The following is a 16,081-nucleotide window of genomic DNA, read 5'->3' on the forward strand; positions in this document are numbered from 1 at the left end:
TGGAGGGACCGTCCGCAGGGGCAGCGGCGGTCCCTCCGGTGGAATTAGGATGTGACCGCCACCCTGGCGGTCACATCCCGTATATTTAACATTGTGGCGGGTGCTGCTTTAAGCAGCACCCGCCGCAAAGTTAAATATGCATGCTGTGCATTTGCATGCACAAAGCGGCAGGCACCGCGCGGTGCCTGCCGCATTGTACATGCAAATGCAGGGGGGTACCATAGGTACCCCCAATGTGCACCCCCCACCCCTCCTTCACCCTGGGGGCCCGCAACGGACCCCCAAAGAAAAGACCGTATGCCTTTCTGTGGCGGCATTGCCGCCATGGAAAGGCATGTCCTGAAGCTCATCCTAATATGGCTGGCGGTGTCTGATAGACACCGCCACCATATTAGAGCTTTTCCGAAACGGTCGGAAGGCGACCGCGGCGGAAAAGTGGCAGACGGTCTTCCCGTCTGCCGATGACCCCCCAGCCATCCTAATGTGGCGGGGGGTCTTTTCTTTCACCGCAATCCTAATCGACCCCTAGGTTAGGATTTTAAAATACACATTTTTAAAGCACATGTTGTGATTATTAATGCCATTCATGAGCGTGTAATTCATTTACAAAAGAAGGGTTTGGAGCTCCACTATGTCCCTGAACTATCTTATGTAAAGGATTGTTACAAGAGTACATTTCTTATGCAATACTGCTCAGGGGGTTGTATATTGGTTATACTCCAACTGCATTTCTAATTCCTAATGGCGCATTGACTAAGTTAGAAATCGAGCTACTGCGACTCTGGGTAGGCTACCACTAGCAAATGTACCAATGAGGACTGCCGCTATATCAGAATAAGGGTAAACAGCCCCATTACCATGGTTGGCAGTGGGCTCTGAATGAGTGTGTAGGCTAGAGCAGTAAAATGGCTTACGCTCATCGAAGTGTGATATTCTCTTGGACATTATATTTGTACCTTTTATGAATAAATGTTTTAGTTTGCTTTATTTTATCTTTTTTTTTCTTTTTAAATGTAGAGCTGTGTGGATACAGTGCTCATTGTGACATTGGACTGCTATGAGGGAGCAACCTCAACTAAGATCCTTTACCACACAGATGACACAAAATAGGTGCACATTCACCCTAAGAGTTTTCAGAATGGGATTGGAATATGTGAGCTGCAGGCTAAACATAGATATCTCCAATTAGTTAATTGATCTCCTGAATAATATCACAATAAAAGAACCATTGACCTACAAAGTACACATAGAAACATGTAACAAGTGCATTAGTTCCCTGTAGTATCCCACTCGCATTTGAATTTGCATTTCCAAAGTAAAAAAGAAATAACATATGCATTTGAACATCAGGCTGCATTACCTCTGTATGTCTTAAGCAATGTGAAAATGTGATGAGTCATGTGACGTGCTTTGTAGAATCCCTGAAAACCTACAAAAGGCAAAGTCCTCTAGGGCCCGGATTACGGAATGGAAGCATTCTCCTGGTCTGCACCAAGCACACTTTTTAAAAGGTGCACCTGGTGCAGATTGGGACAGTGAGCCCTACAATCCTGAATGTGTTTGCCTTGGGGGCAGTGCATTCAGTGAAATGCAGAAAGCTGCTTACAATCTGTTCCGTGTTTCACAGTGCAGGCAGCAGTGCACACTTATGTCATAGCATCCATTTAAGAGTTAAACTAAAGACAACGTGGACTTCTTTACAAGACTGGCTACACACTGCATATTATGTCTTACATATCCCAACAAACCCTACTTCCCATACATTACTTTTATGGCCTCCTCTATTGGGACAATCTGATGTGCTGTTGGTAGGGTGGAAACCGAGCATGGCCTTTATGCTGAATTCTTTTTTTTTTGTGAAAGTTTTTTATTGAAGTCCTTTAGTGACACCATTAATCATAACACAAAAACAAATTTAGCAAATATCATATCATAAAACATGGTCAGCCGGGGAATACAAACATCCATTGACATTAATTTTGATCTACAAAATCTTATAAACAATTAATCAAAATATGATCCCCAAATTGTTTCAAATTTTCTCACCCCCCCAAACCTCTGAGCATAAATTTGTTCTCTTTTTCGAACTCTTTTTATTTTCTGAAGCCATTCCTGCACAGAAGGAATCTGCTCTGAACGCCAATTCTGCAATAGCAGTGATCTAGCCACTGCCATTGCGATATACACAAGTTTTGCCAACTGGTCTGGAAGCTTAAGATCCGGATCGAAACCATACAACATTAATTTAACATTCAAAAAAATCATAATCTTATAATAAATTTGAAGAAAAACAAAGTTTCCATCCCAGAATGCCTTAATTTTAGAGCAATGGACCATTATGTGAGACCAGTTGGCCGAAGCATATTGTAATCATCTGAAGCAGTTAGATGAATTATTAGTGTACATTTTAGCAATAGCCGCCGGTGTACGATACAGAACCCATTTACTGAAAAATAACATTCTGCGCCAGTTGGCTCCCCTTAATACACTAAAATTAAATTTATTAATGGTCTTCCAAATATTCAGAGATAACTCATGATTTTCTTGTTCCTGCCATTTTCTAATTGCTTTTAAACTTAAATCCCCCTCTCTACTCTGCGCTAAACAGCGTTTCCATTCCCCGGGTTTCCTTACCGGTGAATCCACATAAAGATCATTAGTCAATTGGGTAGGTTGACTAATGTGTGTTGGGTCCATTTGCCCCAAAATTTTATAAATCAAATTATAAGAACCTATCAGGAAAAAATTCCCATGGATTAAACGCGCCATCTCTGTCAGGGTTATCCACGATTCATTCTTTACAAAATCTATTAGCTTAGTGAACCCTGCCCGCCCCCAATTTTCAACTAACTCTGGTCCTATTTTAATCCCTATAAATGAAAATACTCTGATCAGGGGAGTTGTTAAATTAAAGAGGGTAAGAGAATATCTTTTAAACATGACACAGCGTCTCTTAAAAAACCAGGTCAATGCCTTATAGCGAACAAATTTGGGTGATTTAAGTACCTGAAGGGGGGAGGGTATCTGAATCTCAAGGCAAATTAAATCAAAAAATAATTTATAAATAAATTCTGACCATGAGTTTGTTTTTTAAATCTTCCAAGATACTGTGCAAAATATGCATTGTAATAATCCCTAAGATTTGGTAGGGAAAGGCCTCCTTGATCCGTATCCTCATAAAGAGTTCCTATTGCGATTCGAGGTGTCTTTTTTGCCCAAACAAAGGCTGAGAACAAAGATTCTACTTTAGAAAAAAAACGCGCCGGGCAAAAAACAGGAGATGGTGGAGAACAAATAATTAAATAAGGGGAGGACGGAAATTTTTATCAGCGCGACCCAGCCAAGAATAGATAATGGCAATGAATTCCACCGTGCGAGCATTGTACGAACTTTTTGAGGAAGAGGATCAAAATTAAGTATATACAAATCTTTAACTGAAGCAGAGAAAAAGACCCCTAGATATCTTTTGGGTCTATTATTGATACAGCTGCCTATGTCAGGATGAAGTTCTGGATCTATACCACCACATACCAGAATTTCCGTTTTCTTTTTATTGATCTGATATCCCCCCAAAGCTTCGAATTCTTCAAAAATCTGCAGAGCCTGTACTTGAGATTGCATGTCAGGTTTGATTAACAACATGATGTCGTCGGCATATAATTTAATCTTGGCCATAGAGGTGACGGGGGGAGAAATATTACGCAATTCCGAATTGCAACTGCTAGTGGTTCAATGAAAAATGCAAAAAGAACAGGTGACAATGGGCATCCTTGCCTCGTGCCCCACTTAACTAACACTGATCCCACCATGGCTGTATTGATAATGACATTGGCTTTGGCACCCGTGTAAAGATTTCTGAATTAAGTTTGTGATTTTCTGGGATCCCAAAATGCTGCAAAATAATAAAAAGTGTCGCCCAAACCACCAAATCAAAAGCTTTTTCCGCATCTAATAAAAAAATTAATTCAGGGACCCCCCCGGGTCTCAAAATAATCTAAGGCCTCAATCAAAAAATGTGTATTAGTTATCAATTGTCGACCTGCGATGAAACCATTTTGATCAGGATGGATCAAATCTGCTGAAATAAAATTAAAACGTGTTGATAATAGTTTTGTGATAATTTTATAATCAGAATTTAATAATGTGATAGGTCTATATGAATTAGGATTTTTAGCTTCTTTCCCCTTCTTTAAAAAGCTCATCACGGTTCCTTCCTAAAAGGAATCTGGAATTGGAAACCATCCAACATAGAATTTAATAATTGCAAAAAGAGATCGGAAAAGGACCTAAAAAAACGTAAAAAACTCGGCAGGAAGCCCATCAGGGCAGCAAGCCTTACCATTTGGAGGGTCTTTTACCACCAGCTCTATTTCTTCCCTGGTAAATGGGCTCGCCATTATCAATTGGTCTGTTTGGGAGAGAGTAGGCCGTGCATGTTTACCTAAAAATTCAGTTCACTTTTGATGGTCTATATTAAGTTGCCTACTATAAATCTTATTGTAATGGGAAAGCATTATCATCCCTATCTCAGCCGACTCTGATGTCTCAATATGAGTGACTGGGCACTTTAAGGAACTAATCAAATTTGCGGCGGCTTGTTCTCTAGCCTGCCAAGCTAAAAATTTCCCTATAAAATTACTTTCATCCTAAATTTTTGCCGATTGCCTACGAAAAATCTCTTCACTCTGAGCAAAAAAAGTTGCGCTAAGTTCCCGCTTGGCTTCATTTAATTGATTTTGAACACTTCCAGAGGGGTTCTGCTGCCTTAGGTCCGTTAGAACCTGTATTTTTTGTTGAAGAGAGTTCTTTATGTTCCTAGCAGCAGACAGTTCTGCTGCATCTTTCCCTCTAACTATACCCCGAATAAAGGCCTTCAAGGAATCCAAGACAATATTAAGGGGAGCCGTTTCAATGTTGCTGGCGATGAAATCTGTAATCTCTAGTTTTAATGATGCAACCCATGCTTCATCATACAAATATGATTTATTGAACACCCATCGTTTGGGGACTCTCGTGTTTTCTCCCAAAGCAAACTCGATGGCTAGCATTGCGTGGTCGGAAAACCCATTATGCAAAGTTTTCTGATAGCAAAAATTACGTTTTCTAGAAACAAGAAAAAAATCGATGCGGGAGGAGGACTTAAATCTACCTGACCAACAAGTATACTCTTTTTTTAATGGGTTTTGCGTACGCCATGGGTCACAAAAATCAAGTATTGTCATGTTATTGGAAATAGATCTGAATGATTTAGGTTTAAGCTGCTTTTTTAAATAAGTAGTAGATTCCAACTTTGAATTCATAAGAATATTGAAATCGCCTCCAATAACAATATCCCCTCCCACCATCAGTAAAGATTGAAACAGGTTCTCATAAATCCCAAAGTTATCATCTACTGGGGCATAGAAACTGACAAAGGTAATAGGTCTTTGTCTGTTTTTAATTTTACATGTAGCCCAGCACCAACGACCTAAACCACCCTCTTCTGTCTGTATAATTTCGGCATATATATTCTTATTTAGGAAAAGCGCAACCCCCCGCTGAGACTCAGTAAACGAGGAAAAGCTTAGATATGAAGCCCATGATTTAAACATAGAAAACTCTTTGATTTTTGTAACTGGAATATGAGTCTCCTGTAACAGTATTACAGTGGGGTTTTCGGTCTTGATCCACATTTCCATAGCTCGCATTTTTTTTCTTATTGTTTAAACCGTTGGCGTTAAAGGAAATTATTTTCAGACCCATTCTAGCAGAAATTCAAAATCATATAAACTTTGCAGAAAACATTGCAGAAACATTACACAACCTCTGTCTATCCACCCTTTCTTTTGTCAGTTGCAACCGGCAAAAAAAAACCTCAGCCAAAAAAAAAAAAAAAAGCTGACAAAAAATAGCACCAAGGACTTCTTTTTTTGTAGTTCTTTTTTCCACCCCCCCTATCCGTGCCCCCAACCCCCACAGCCACTCCCATCCTGTGGCCCTTCTCCTACTCCTACTTCTCTACCCTACGCTAGCCACAGAGCCTTAACCCCTAACATTGAGGTGTCGTGTTATTACACCCCTTAACCCCCCGGACGCCTTGCCCATCACCCCTCCGTCCCCACGAGCCTCTAAGGACACATCTTAAGCATTTAAAATAAAAAATAAAAAATTTGATAGCTTAACAATATCTAGCCCTCCTAACCATGCGAAATCTCCCTAAGCAGCTCCTGCGCTTCATCAGCATCTGACAAGATATAAAATTTGCCCTTAACCAAAACTTTCAATTTCGACTGCTGGGCAATGGTAGCTTGGGCTCCCTTGGCTTTAAACAAATGGAGAATTTTAACGAACTCCTTCCTTCTGCGGAGAAGATTAGGTATTTAATAGTTTCATTTACTGCGAACTGTCTCTGTTACATAGCCTTGCACAGAATTGTTTCTTTTATCAGGACATCTGAAAAGTTTAACAGAATTGTGCGGGGGAGTGTGGAATTAGGGAACGGCTGGGCCGGGACCCGATGAGCTTGAGTAATTGTTAATTCACCCTTAAATTCTGGAATAACTTTCTGTTGTAGAAAAGAGGTGACCCAGTGGACCATATTGGATCCCTCTATTCCTTCTGGAACCCCCACTATTCTGCGATTAGATCTTCGATTGTAGTTTTCCAGATCGTCCAGTTTTCTTTTCAATGTCTTTGAGGTCTTAAACATAACTTTGACATCTTTCTTAACCTCTGTCATTTGATCCTCCAAATTAGAAATTCTGCCCTCAGCCTCTTGCAGACGAGCAGGGAAAGTGGACACTAAATCTTCAATTTTATCCAATCGCTGGTGTATTGAAGCCAGTTCAGCTTTTTGGAACCTTTTCATCTCCCTCGCCTCATCTAAAATCAGATTTAGCAAGTCTTTGTCTGACATCTGCAGCTCCCCCACAGTCTCGGTATCCATATCAAGAATAGGGCTGAATGGGTCCACAGAACCCGCAGATCTAAGGTCAACTTGTAACACTGCGGCATTTACCAATTCATCCCCTTTTTGACCTACAAGTGGTGGACTTTTTTGCTGTGTGGTGAGGTGGTAGCGGGCATTGTATTAGCTGCCACATTTAACACTGGACCCAAGTTGCCTGACAACACTGTAGCAGCTGATATTTCTGAAGAGTGGCTTAGTCCCGAAAAAACAACAGGATGAACCGGACTACTAGCAGAAATCATAATAGGCTTTTTCTCAAACAAAGGAAATTGCTTTGAAACTTTGAGGGCCCCCGGTGTCTTAATCTTTTTTACTTCCTTCAGACCATCTTGAACGGATTGCCCAGTCTGAGCCACCTCCAAGCCAGTATTCCTTTCCCCTGTCTCCACTAGCACCAAATTATCTCCTGGGCTAGTTTGAGGAGGTAAAACTGTAACGGACCCCTCCAACTCATCTGACCTCTCAGAAGAGTGTATAGATGCCTCCTCCTTGCAATCATCTTTACCCGCTAATTTAGCAGCGTCTGCTGCCTCTTTAGCCTGCTGACGGCGGGCCTTCGCCTTAATTCGCGCATTCAGAAGTTTGCCCATATTTTAGCTTCTCCAGCGGTAAGTCTCTGAGCACAAAAAAAAACGAAGGGAGAAGCAAAGGATTCTGGATGCTGAAGTCCTGGGCACAAAAATTCAGAAAGCTTGCTGACACCAGGCCACCAGAGGCAGGGTAATCAAGGCGAGTAATCTAGGCAGTATATCCAAGTATATCAAAAGAAGAATTCTTCCACCTCCTTCACTCGTGCCCAAGCCCTGAGCCTGCCACTGCCACTGCCACTGCCGCTGCTGCTGCGCACGAATTAATTATGTGCGATAACGTATGTGACTCATCCAACGCCGCCAATTCTGAGGGATGAAAGTCATTTGGGGCAGGGAGCTAGCCCAGAAGTCCGTGGGACGGCAGTCAGCAGTCCATTTCTCTCATCTGCAAGTCCGTGGGTCTGTAGGGCTCAGGGCAGGCATGGGATCGACGCATCACTGCCTTCGCTGCCTTTTACCAATTTAGCCTCGGAAATGGAGGTTTCACCGCTGCTACTACTAAATGCCTCATAATCGCTTCTCCCAAGCGCCGAAAAGCACACAATCAATCACGGAGAGCGGGAGCCGCCAAGACGTCAGCTACCTGCCACCATCATCCTCGTGGAGGGGAGGAGCAAGGAACAAGGTGCACAGGTGCTACGTGGAGGCGTATTTATGCTCAATTCGTGTCCATAGTGCAGCCCTAGTCTGGAGTCTGCCGTTTGTGCAGAGCACAGTCAATGTGCAGACCAATGTAGACTCCTGTCCATAACCATAATATGAATTATGCTATTGTGTAACATAGCTATGTACCTTGGAATGATAAAAAACATGCCAAAACATTGTGTCAAGCTAATCAGATGGGATTCTGTCCAGTATTTGAGGTCGCTGAATCCAGTCCCAGATTCATGAGTACATAACCATGCATTAATAATAATAATTAGTATTTTTGAAGTGTGAAAATATCACCCCTCAATGATTTCAAGGCGCTGGGGGCCTTAATGGAGATTAAGTGAGCTATTGCTCAGAGTCACATGATTCTGAGCTGAGCTGCTGCTGGCAATCCAACCGCGGTCCACTCTGGCAACTGAATCACACCTCTCCCTGAGGTGCAACTCTGACATATTCTTGTACAGTTACATTTATCATGTAATTTCACCAGTGCATCATACCGTTATGATGTTGCCATTTTATGTACATGACATTATAAAGTCTTTTTTGAATTCAGATGAAGGCTTTTCCATTGTGTGAGATTGTCAAATGATGGTCTAAATATGTGTGCAGTGTTACAACAAGGGTTTCTAAAATTCATACAAATGTTTAGTGCCAGTATAATTGTCATGCCACTTAACCTTAACTGCATACCATGGTGTGGCCACACGGTCCTGGTGTTTGCTAAGCATACCAAGAACTACAATTTATAGCTGTTAGCAGTAGAATATGACAAGAAATCTTATATTTTGTTTAAAAATGAATGCAGTTCCTTCTATGGATATTGCATACACAAGATTCATCTTCTTCTATTACAGTCTTAAGAAACATGTATCTGGGCCTTTGGGTCTTTATCCATTTGATGTCCATGTGCCAGTGGATATCTGGATTCTGTTTGACTGATGTTGTAGGGTGTGATAAACGATTTATTCATCAGATTAAGTACTACTTGCTTTGTGAAGGGCACGTGTGATTTGGATCTTATGCTATATAATATGTGACAACTTCAAAACGCCCATCGTCATGCCTCTAATTCCAGTGGGCTGGTACATCACCTGCTTTGAGTGTAAATAACATAGATTGGTTTTCACTACATAATTGTATGTTACATTTTGATGTGTTTTCTGAATACATGTTCTAGATGATCTTGGTCAGTTCACTTTGATGTTGTGGTGTTCTCAATGGTTATAGGGATGTGTGTGATTTGATGGAAAGAAAAGTTTCTGTATTTCATTTTGGCTTTTGTTTATGTGCTCTTCATTGATCAATATGCTAACACTTAGAAAGCATCGTTTTGGAAGCTGCCAACGTGTAAACTTCTTTATCTGACCATGTTCATCTAAATAAACTACTAATGTTCAGGTGAACTTGATGTGTTGCTGTTGTGGAGTTTTAATGGATGAAAGTTTTTTGGGCCGGGATCTGATTGTGTTCAAAAGGATGAGATCATCATCATTCCGTTTTCCATTTTCTGGATATTGCAGGAGCTATGTGCCAACACAAATAAAACCTACTCAAGAATAAAATATAGTTTGTTAAAACATATCATAAAAACCAATTCAGAAAAACTCGAGTGAAAATCTAGCATTAGGAAAAACGAGGCTGTTAAAAATGACAACTATCAATTGCTGTACAGCAATAAAACAGATGTTATTAGGTATGAAGAAAACACTTTGGAAATAAATTACCGACTTGAAACACACTTAATAATGAACGGTTCTCCTTCCCACTGACAAGATCAGGAGAAAAAATATTCCAGATGAAGTATTAGAGCATCATGAGAACACTAAACCTCTCTATACCTCTTTGAAAAAACCCTGATAACTATTTCCAAATTAACGTAGCTCAAACAGTGACGATAGTCCAAGCTTTGAATACTTATTGAACCTCTCTTTGAAAAATTATTGTTTTCACTGGCAGATCTTACTTATAGATGGCACTACTTAAGTTATTGTTAAACTCCGCATATTTACAAAGTACAAAGTCTGAACTAATACCACACTCTGATGTTCAATTCCCCAGCTATTGACCACTACAAATAAGATGATCAAATTACATTGACACTTTCCAGCCCACTAAGTGACTGCCTGATCCTCTGCTGCTGATGAGCCTGGAGATATTTCTAGGGTCATTCGCCTCTCGCCCCCCCCCCTCCCCACCCTCCTCTCTGCCTGTTAATCAGCATGTTGTTAGCTGTAGACTGCCCAGTTTCTTTAATATTTTAGAACGAGAAAGGTTCTGCTAATAGGAAGTTGGACTGATATTTTTTTTTATTTGAGAATGCCGCCACACACAGGGTCTCCCCAAAAAGAAAGTGTGCTGACGCTCTGTGTGCACTAGTCAGATCCTGTTAATCCAGTTCACTTGGTAAGGACAGTCTGAGCTTTAATTACCAGAAACATAAACAGACCTTTGAACTCTGCGCCATCCCTGATAGGTGACCAGTGATGAACCAGACATCAAGATAAACTTCGCAGTGATTAATACGGTCTAACTAATGGTTTTCTGTACCATTTAATCAAGGAGCAGATTTTTTCAGAATTTGTCTTGCAGATTGACAGCCTTGAAAGTCGCCCACTGACGTTGTTGTATCACTGTTGACACTTTCTTGTGATGTGGAAGTAATAGGAAGCGAAAGAGTCTCAGAATATTTAAATTCATTTCTGCCATAGGAGCTGATAATTGCATTTTGACAACGACTAGACAATATTTGTACAAATAAGTTTTTGGGGGAGAATCTACATGCATGAGGACATATGATTTCTTTAAGTCTTGCTGTGTAAAAAAAAAAGAGTACTTTTAACTATATTCAGTAAAAGGGCACCCTCAACAGGTATCATGCAGGCATTGTAACCTACCCCATAGCACAATTCAGTTGGTTTTAAGTCAATGCTTGAGTTTCTCTTTCAATGACTAAGGAAAGCAGGGCCTCATGTAACAAGCCTTTTTACAGTTTTGCAAAATCACAGGGCTTGCGACCCCAAAAAAATAATTTCTACAATGTACTAGAGACCTATTAGGAGTCTGAAAAGACTTTCTGACACGTAAAGGGCCTTTGAAACACTTCCGCAGTCACAAATAGCAAGGGGTGTGAAAGGAGTGCCCCATCCCCAGAAAGGCCATTCCTATTTGTGATTCAGAAAGGGGTGGTATCAATGGTTTGTGATCTCAGCTGCAATTGCAAGGCACTGAAAATATAAATGCGCTTCAAATGAGATGGTGTCTGATTTTTAAAGGAGAAACTGTCTGCAGGGGACATCTTTACCCCTTGGGAATCATGTCAGTAGACTCAGGGGGAGCTGGGGATGGTTTCATAAATCATACATCACATGCTGTACACAAAAGGGAGGACACAATATGAGTACCGCAGTTATTTTTCCTCTACCTTGATTGAATCACTTCTCTTCAACTCCCCACCTCTATTTTCACTCCCCACTATGCACTTATCTTTTTCCATAGTGTTTGAAGTGCCACTGATTGCCTTACCAGCAGAACAGAAAAATATATTTGCTCAATTATTTAGGAGCTGCAATTATGTTTCAATGTCAAAATGTAATTCAATGTTGTTACCGCAAATTTGCAGCCTTGAGAAAGTACTGGACATTTTCGAGCATGCTACGAAACACATATTGGCTGAGATACTTTTATTCATCACAGGACAGGACATTACATTCCCAATAATGGATGACGATCTTCCACATGACAGTGTACAGCATGAAGAGAAATAAATGAATTTGCACAGCGAACTTCAGTTCCATTGAATCATTATTTATTTATAGATATCTGAGAAGCAACCAACACCTTCATAGAACTTTTAATTGTTAAATGATTGAATATAAACGTTAGACTCCACATTGATTGCATTTGGTACTAATTGACTGATTACGACCAATTGCATGAATCCAATAAATCATATTAGCTCTGCTCGAATCTCCTATATTGACTAATTAATTGTTTGTTGCTTATATTAGTGTAAGGCTACCACTGGTCAAATTTCCTTGGCCTCCACAAACGTTTTCGTATTTCTTGGGATATATTGAGGAAAGTTTCACAAAATTCGGTCCTTCCAATCTGACATGATACTTAGAATGTCTGTCCTGTAAATGATTGTCGGAAGAATCCATTATGTGGTGGTAAATGGCCTAGCAACCTGTCAGGATTTGATTTGTTTTAAGGATTACATTCTTCAAGGGGTCTATCTGATAGTACCAACCATCCACCCTTTCTAACAAAGGTACCAAGTAATATTAATAAGACCTCAATTAGGAAGCCGGGGAATCATAGGGAAAGGGATAAGACACCAGAGACAAAGGATGAGAATGGCACCAACAGCAGAATCTGATTGTCACAGATCCACTGCTTGGTAATCATTATAGAAAACAAATACAAGACACAGACTATTAGAACTCTTGTGATCAAATTAATAATCAAAAACAAGACATGAATAATTGAGTGAACATTTTATCTCTTGCTTGGCTGCAGAAGACTGTAACTAGCCCTGGTCCAACCAGGATGTATTCCCAGAGCAGAAGATGGCAAGGAGAGGAGAACAGTGCTGCTGAGATGGTGGGGAGACAGAACATTGTTTGAAGAATGTTGACTGAAGATTGAGAGAGCAGGTAGGAAGAGGCAGTAAAAGTAATGTCAGTAGCAGTCTTGAGTATCTGGTAACAGGAGGGAACCATGCACCAGAATGCTAAGAAATCTAAATGGGGACAGTGAACCGAGGAAGGAGGAAAACAATAAAGTGTGGGGGTGCAAGAGCAGGTGATGAACTGGTTTAGAAGCGAAAAGCTGGCACAACTGTAGATGCTGCCAGGCACCTACCTCATGCTTGTGAGAGTCTTATATACTAACTCTGCCCTTACTGCCCATAAGTACCATCCCTAACATGGAAGTTGAACTAGGCAGTCTCTCATGTAGTTTCCATATCGACACCTTCCATTTTCCATGCCTGACTCCCTCTGATAAGTATATCTGAAGCTCTAAACCCTGGATATTGGTTTGTATATGCAGTGTCCCATACTCCAAATGTACCTTATGTTATTTTATGTCTATTTGTAGAGTGCACGACTCAACTGGGTGGATATCCTGGTGCTGATAGCAGGAGCTGTGTGGGCCATGCCTGGGCCAAAGCTAGTCAAAGAGCTATGTCATCAGCTTCTTGTCAAAGTCAAGAACTGAGAAGAAGGCTCTGATATGAGAACCAGGTGTTCCAGGGGTTGTGAGTGTGGGAGGAAAATTCACAACAGCCGAGGTTCTTCATCGGTGAGGGATGTGTGCAAGCAGGAATCTGGCTGAGCAGAGGTGTCTGGTACGATTGTGGAGGTTAATGCGATTGGTATAGTATGTTGGGAAGGTGCCATTCTTGAAATAGTGAAAATAAATATGGGTATTATAATGTACATAAGGGCAATGGAGGGCTGTAGGAAGAAAGAAACAAAAAAATGGTTCACATGAATTACGGGAATGGAAAGGAGTATTGCAAAACATGGAACTAATAGTAAAAAGCATACACACAACAATAAAAATGTACGGTTCCTTGAACATCTCAAGAGGAAGATTGGCAGGGGATACTAAAAAAAAGACAGACAGCAGCAAAAAAGCATGAGAAAAATGTAAAGATTTAAAAAAGGACAAAAGAATAACTGCAGTAATAGGAAACGAAATGTATTAATAAAGATGGACAAGGATTGTGAAAAAGATACAGATGAATTGTACCTGTAACACGCACTTTATGCACTGAAAAGCAAAAGGTGAGAATAAAAGACAAATCATGGAGCATAAGAAATCGAAATACCAGGGCCAAACAATGTGAAAGTAACAATAAAAGAAATAAAAGGAATGTGTGGTAAGCCATTGACTTAGGAACTAAAAAGAGCATGGGTTAACAAAATGACCCATGGAGCAAGGCAGGGAAGGTAAAGGCCTGGGGTAACTAAAATGGGCTTATTCTGCGATTATATTATGGTTTCATGCACGATGCACTCTATCCATTGAATTATTTCTAGGTGAATCCCTCAGAGGGCGAACCTAGGTGCAGACTGAAGATAAAGGAGACATTAGGGAGTAATAGTGAGGATCTGAAATAGGGTTAGAGTGCCAAATCTGACAAAAAAACAGGTAACGTTTAAGAACTGGAACATCACAAAAAGCCAGTTAACATAAAACCACAACTTCAATAAAAGGAATAGGAATAAAAAAAAATGCAGCATTGATAACGGACAGGAGATCTACAAATGACTGCGTAAAAGAATACGAGTGGGGAAGTGACAAAATATTGTGTAATAAAAAAAGGAGGGACTTGGAAGTAGAAATCAGCATAGTGACCAAAATAGCAGAGTTGGCAGTGAGGGAGCATACACATCAGTGTGAAATATGGAAAATAGCAATTGGGGAAAACTATTTGCTTTCCTTAGAGCTAAAATAATAACATCTTGCAACGGTATCTCTTGCAGCTGAACCTGGTGACGGAGGCAGAGGTCGTCGGCACCCATTTACTGCTCGCTATAGCCTCTTGGGGAAAGGCTGGGGTCGTATCTGAGGTGATGTGGAGTCTAGTAGCCACCCTACACTAAGAGCGTACAGTGCGTGACACTTTCTATACTTTTTAGGACCTTGACCTAAGGGCTGCAGATGAACTGGGGACCAGAAGCCCAGAGGTTGCCTCTGTGTGGCCTTCTCAGGATACATGGAGAGGGGCTCGCCGTCTCAGTGCCCGTCGATCTCAGGTCCTGCAGCACAGCAGCGGCCCCTGGCTTTCCTGTAAATTGTACGTTTTTTTTCTCCCTCCCTCTGATTTAACGTGCACTGTGACTCAACCGCACCTGATGCTGTTTTGCGTTAACAGTAAACTATTGCAGTTTAATTATTCTATTTGAGAATGAACGCCTTACACATAGTTGTGGCATGCACACACACACACACACACACATAAATATCTGTCAAGTATACCCATGGGGCAGTTGAAGCCCACCAGAGATTTTTTTAACAAGTATCACTGTGCACTCTGGAACTTGTAGCTTTATTTTATAATTATGTGTTGGAAATCCTTGTTTACATAGTGCTGCCGTATATATTGTGGGCTTCGCATAACAACAGTAACAAGCATTGACATAGCCAATAGGTGTCGCTTTTGGGACCTTATAAGTATTTAATTATGCAGCACAATATCCTAGGTGCAACAACATCAAATGTTGCATGGTTAAACACTTATAAGGCCCCAAAGGCGAGACCTATTGACTAAGCCAATGCTTATTTTTTAAAAAGGACAAACAGTGCTATCAAGCTACGGCTGCCACTTAGAGGCAAAGAGAGAGAGGTGTGTAGAGAGGGGTGGGTAGAGAGGTGTGTAGATAGAGGTGGGTAGAGAGGGGTAGAGAGAGGGTAGAGAGTGAGAGGGGTAGAGAGAGAGAGGTAGAGAGAGAGAGGGGTAGAGAGAGGGGGGTAGAGAGGGGTGTAGAGAGATAGAGAGGTAGAGAGAGGTAGAGAGAGAGAGCAGTAGAGAGCGGTAGAGAGGTAGAGGTAGAGAGAGAGGTAGAGAGGTAGCGGTAGAGAGAGAGAGGTAGAGAGGTAGAGAGAGAGGGAGAGAGGTAGTGAGAGGTAGCGAGGAAGAGAGAGAGAGGTAGAGAGTGAGCGGTAGAAAGAGGTAGAGAGGTAGAGGTAGAGAGAGGTAGAGAGAGAGGTAGAGAGAGAGGTAGAGAGAGGTAGAGAGAGAGGTAGAGAGAGAGAGGTAGAGCGGTAGAGAGAAAGAGATATAGAGAGATGTATAGAGAGCGGTATAGAGAGAGGTAGAGAGAGAGGTAGAGAGACAGGTATAGAGACAGGTAGAGAGGTAGCGAGAGAGAGGTAG

The sequence above is a fragment of the Lissotriton helveticus genome, chromosome 8, assembly GCF_964261635.1.
Source record: "Lissotriton helveticus chromosome 8, aLisHel1.1, whole genome shotgun sequence".
Classification (NCBI taxonomy): domain Eukaryota; kingdom Metazoa; phylum Chordata; class Amphibia; order Caudata; family Salamandridae; genus Lissotriton; species Lissotriton helveticus.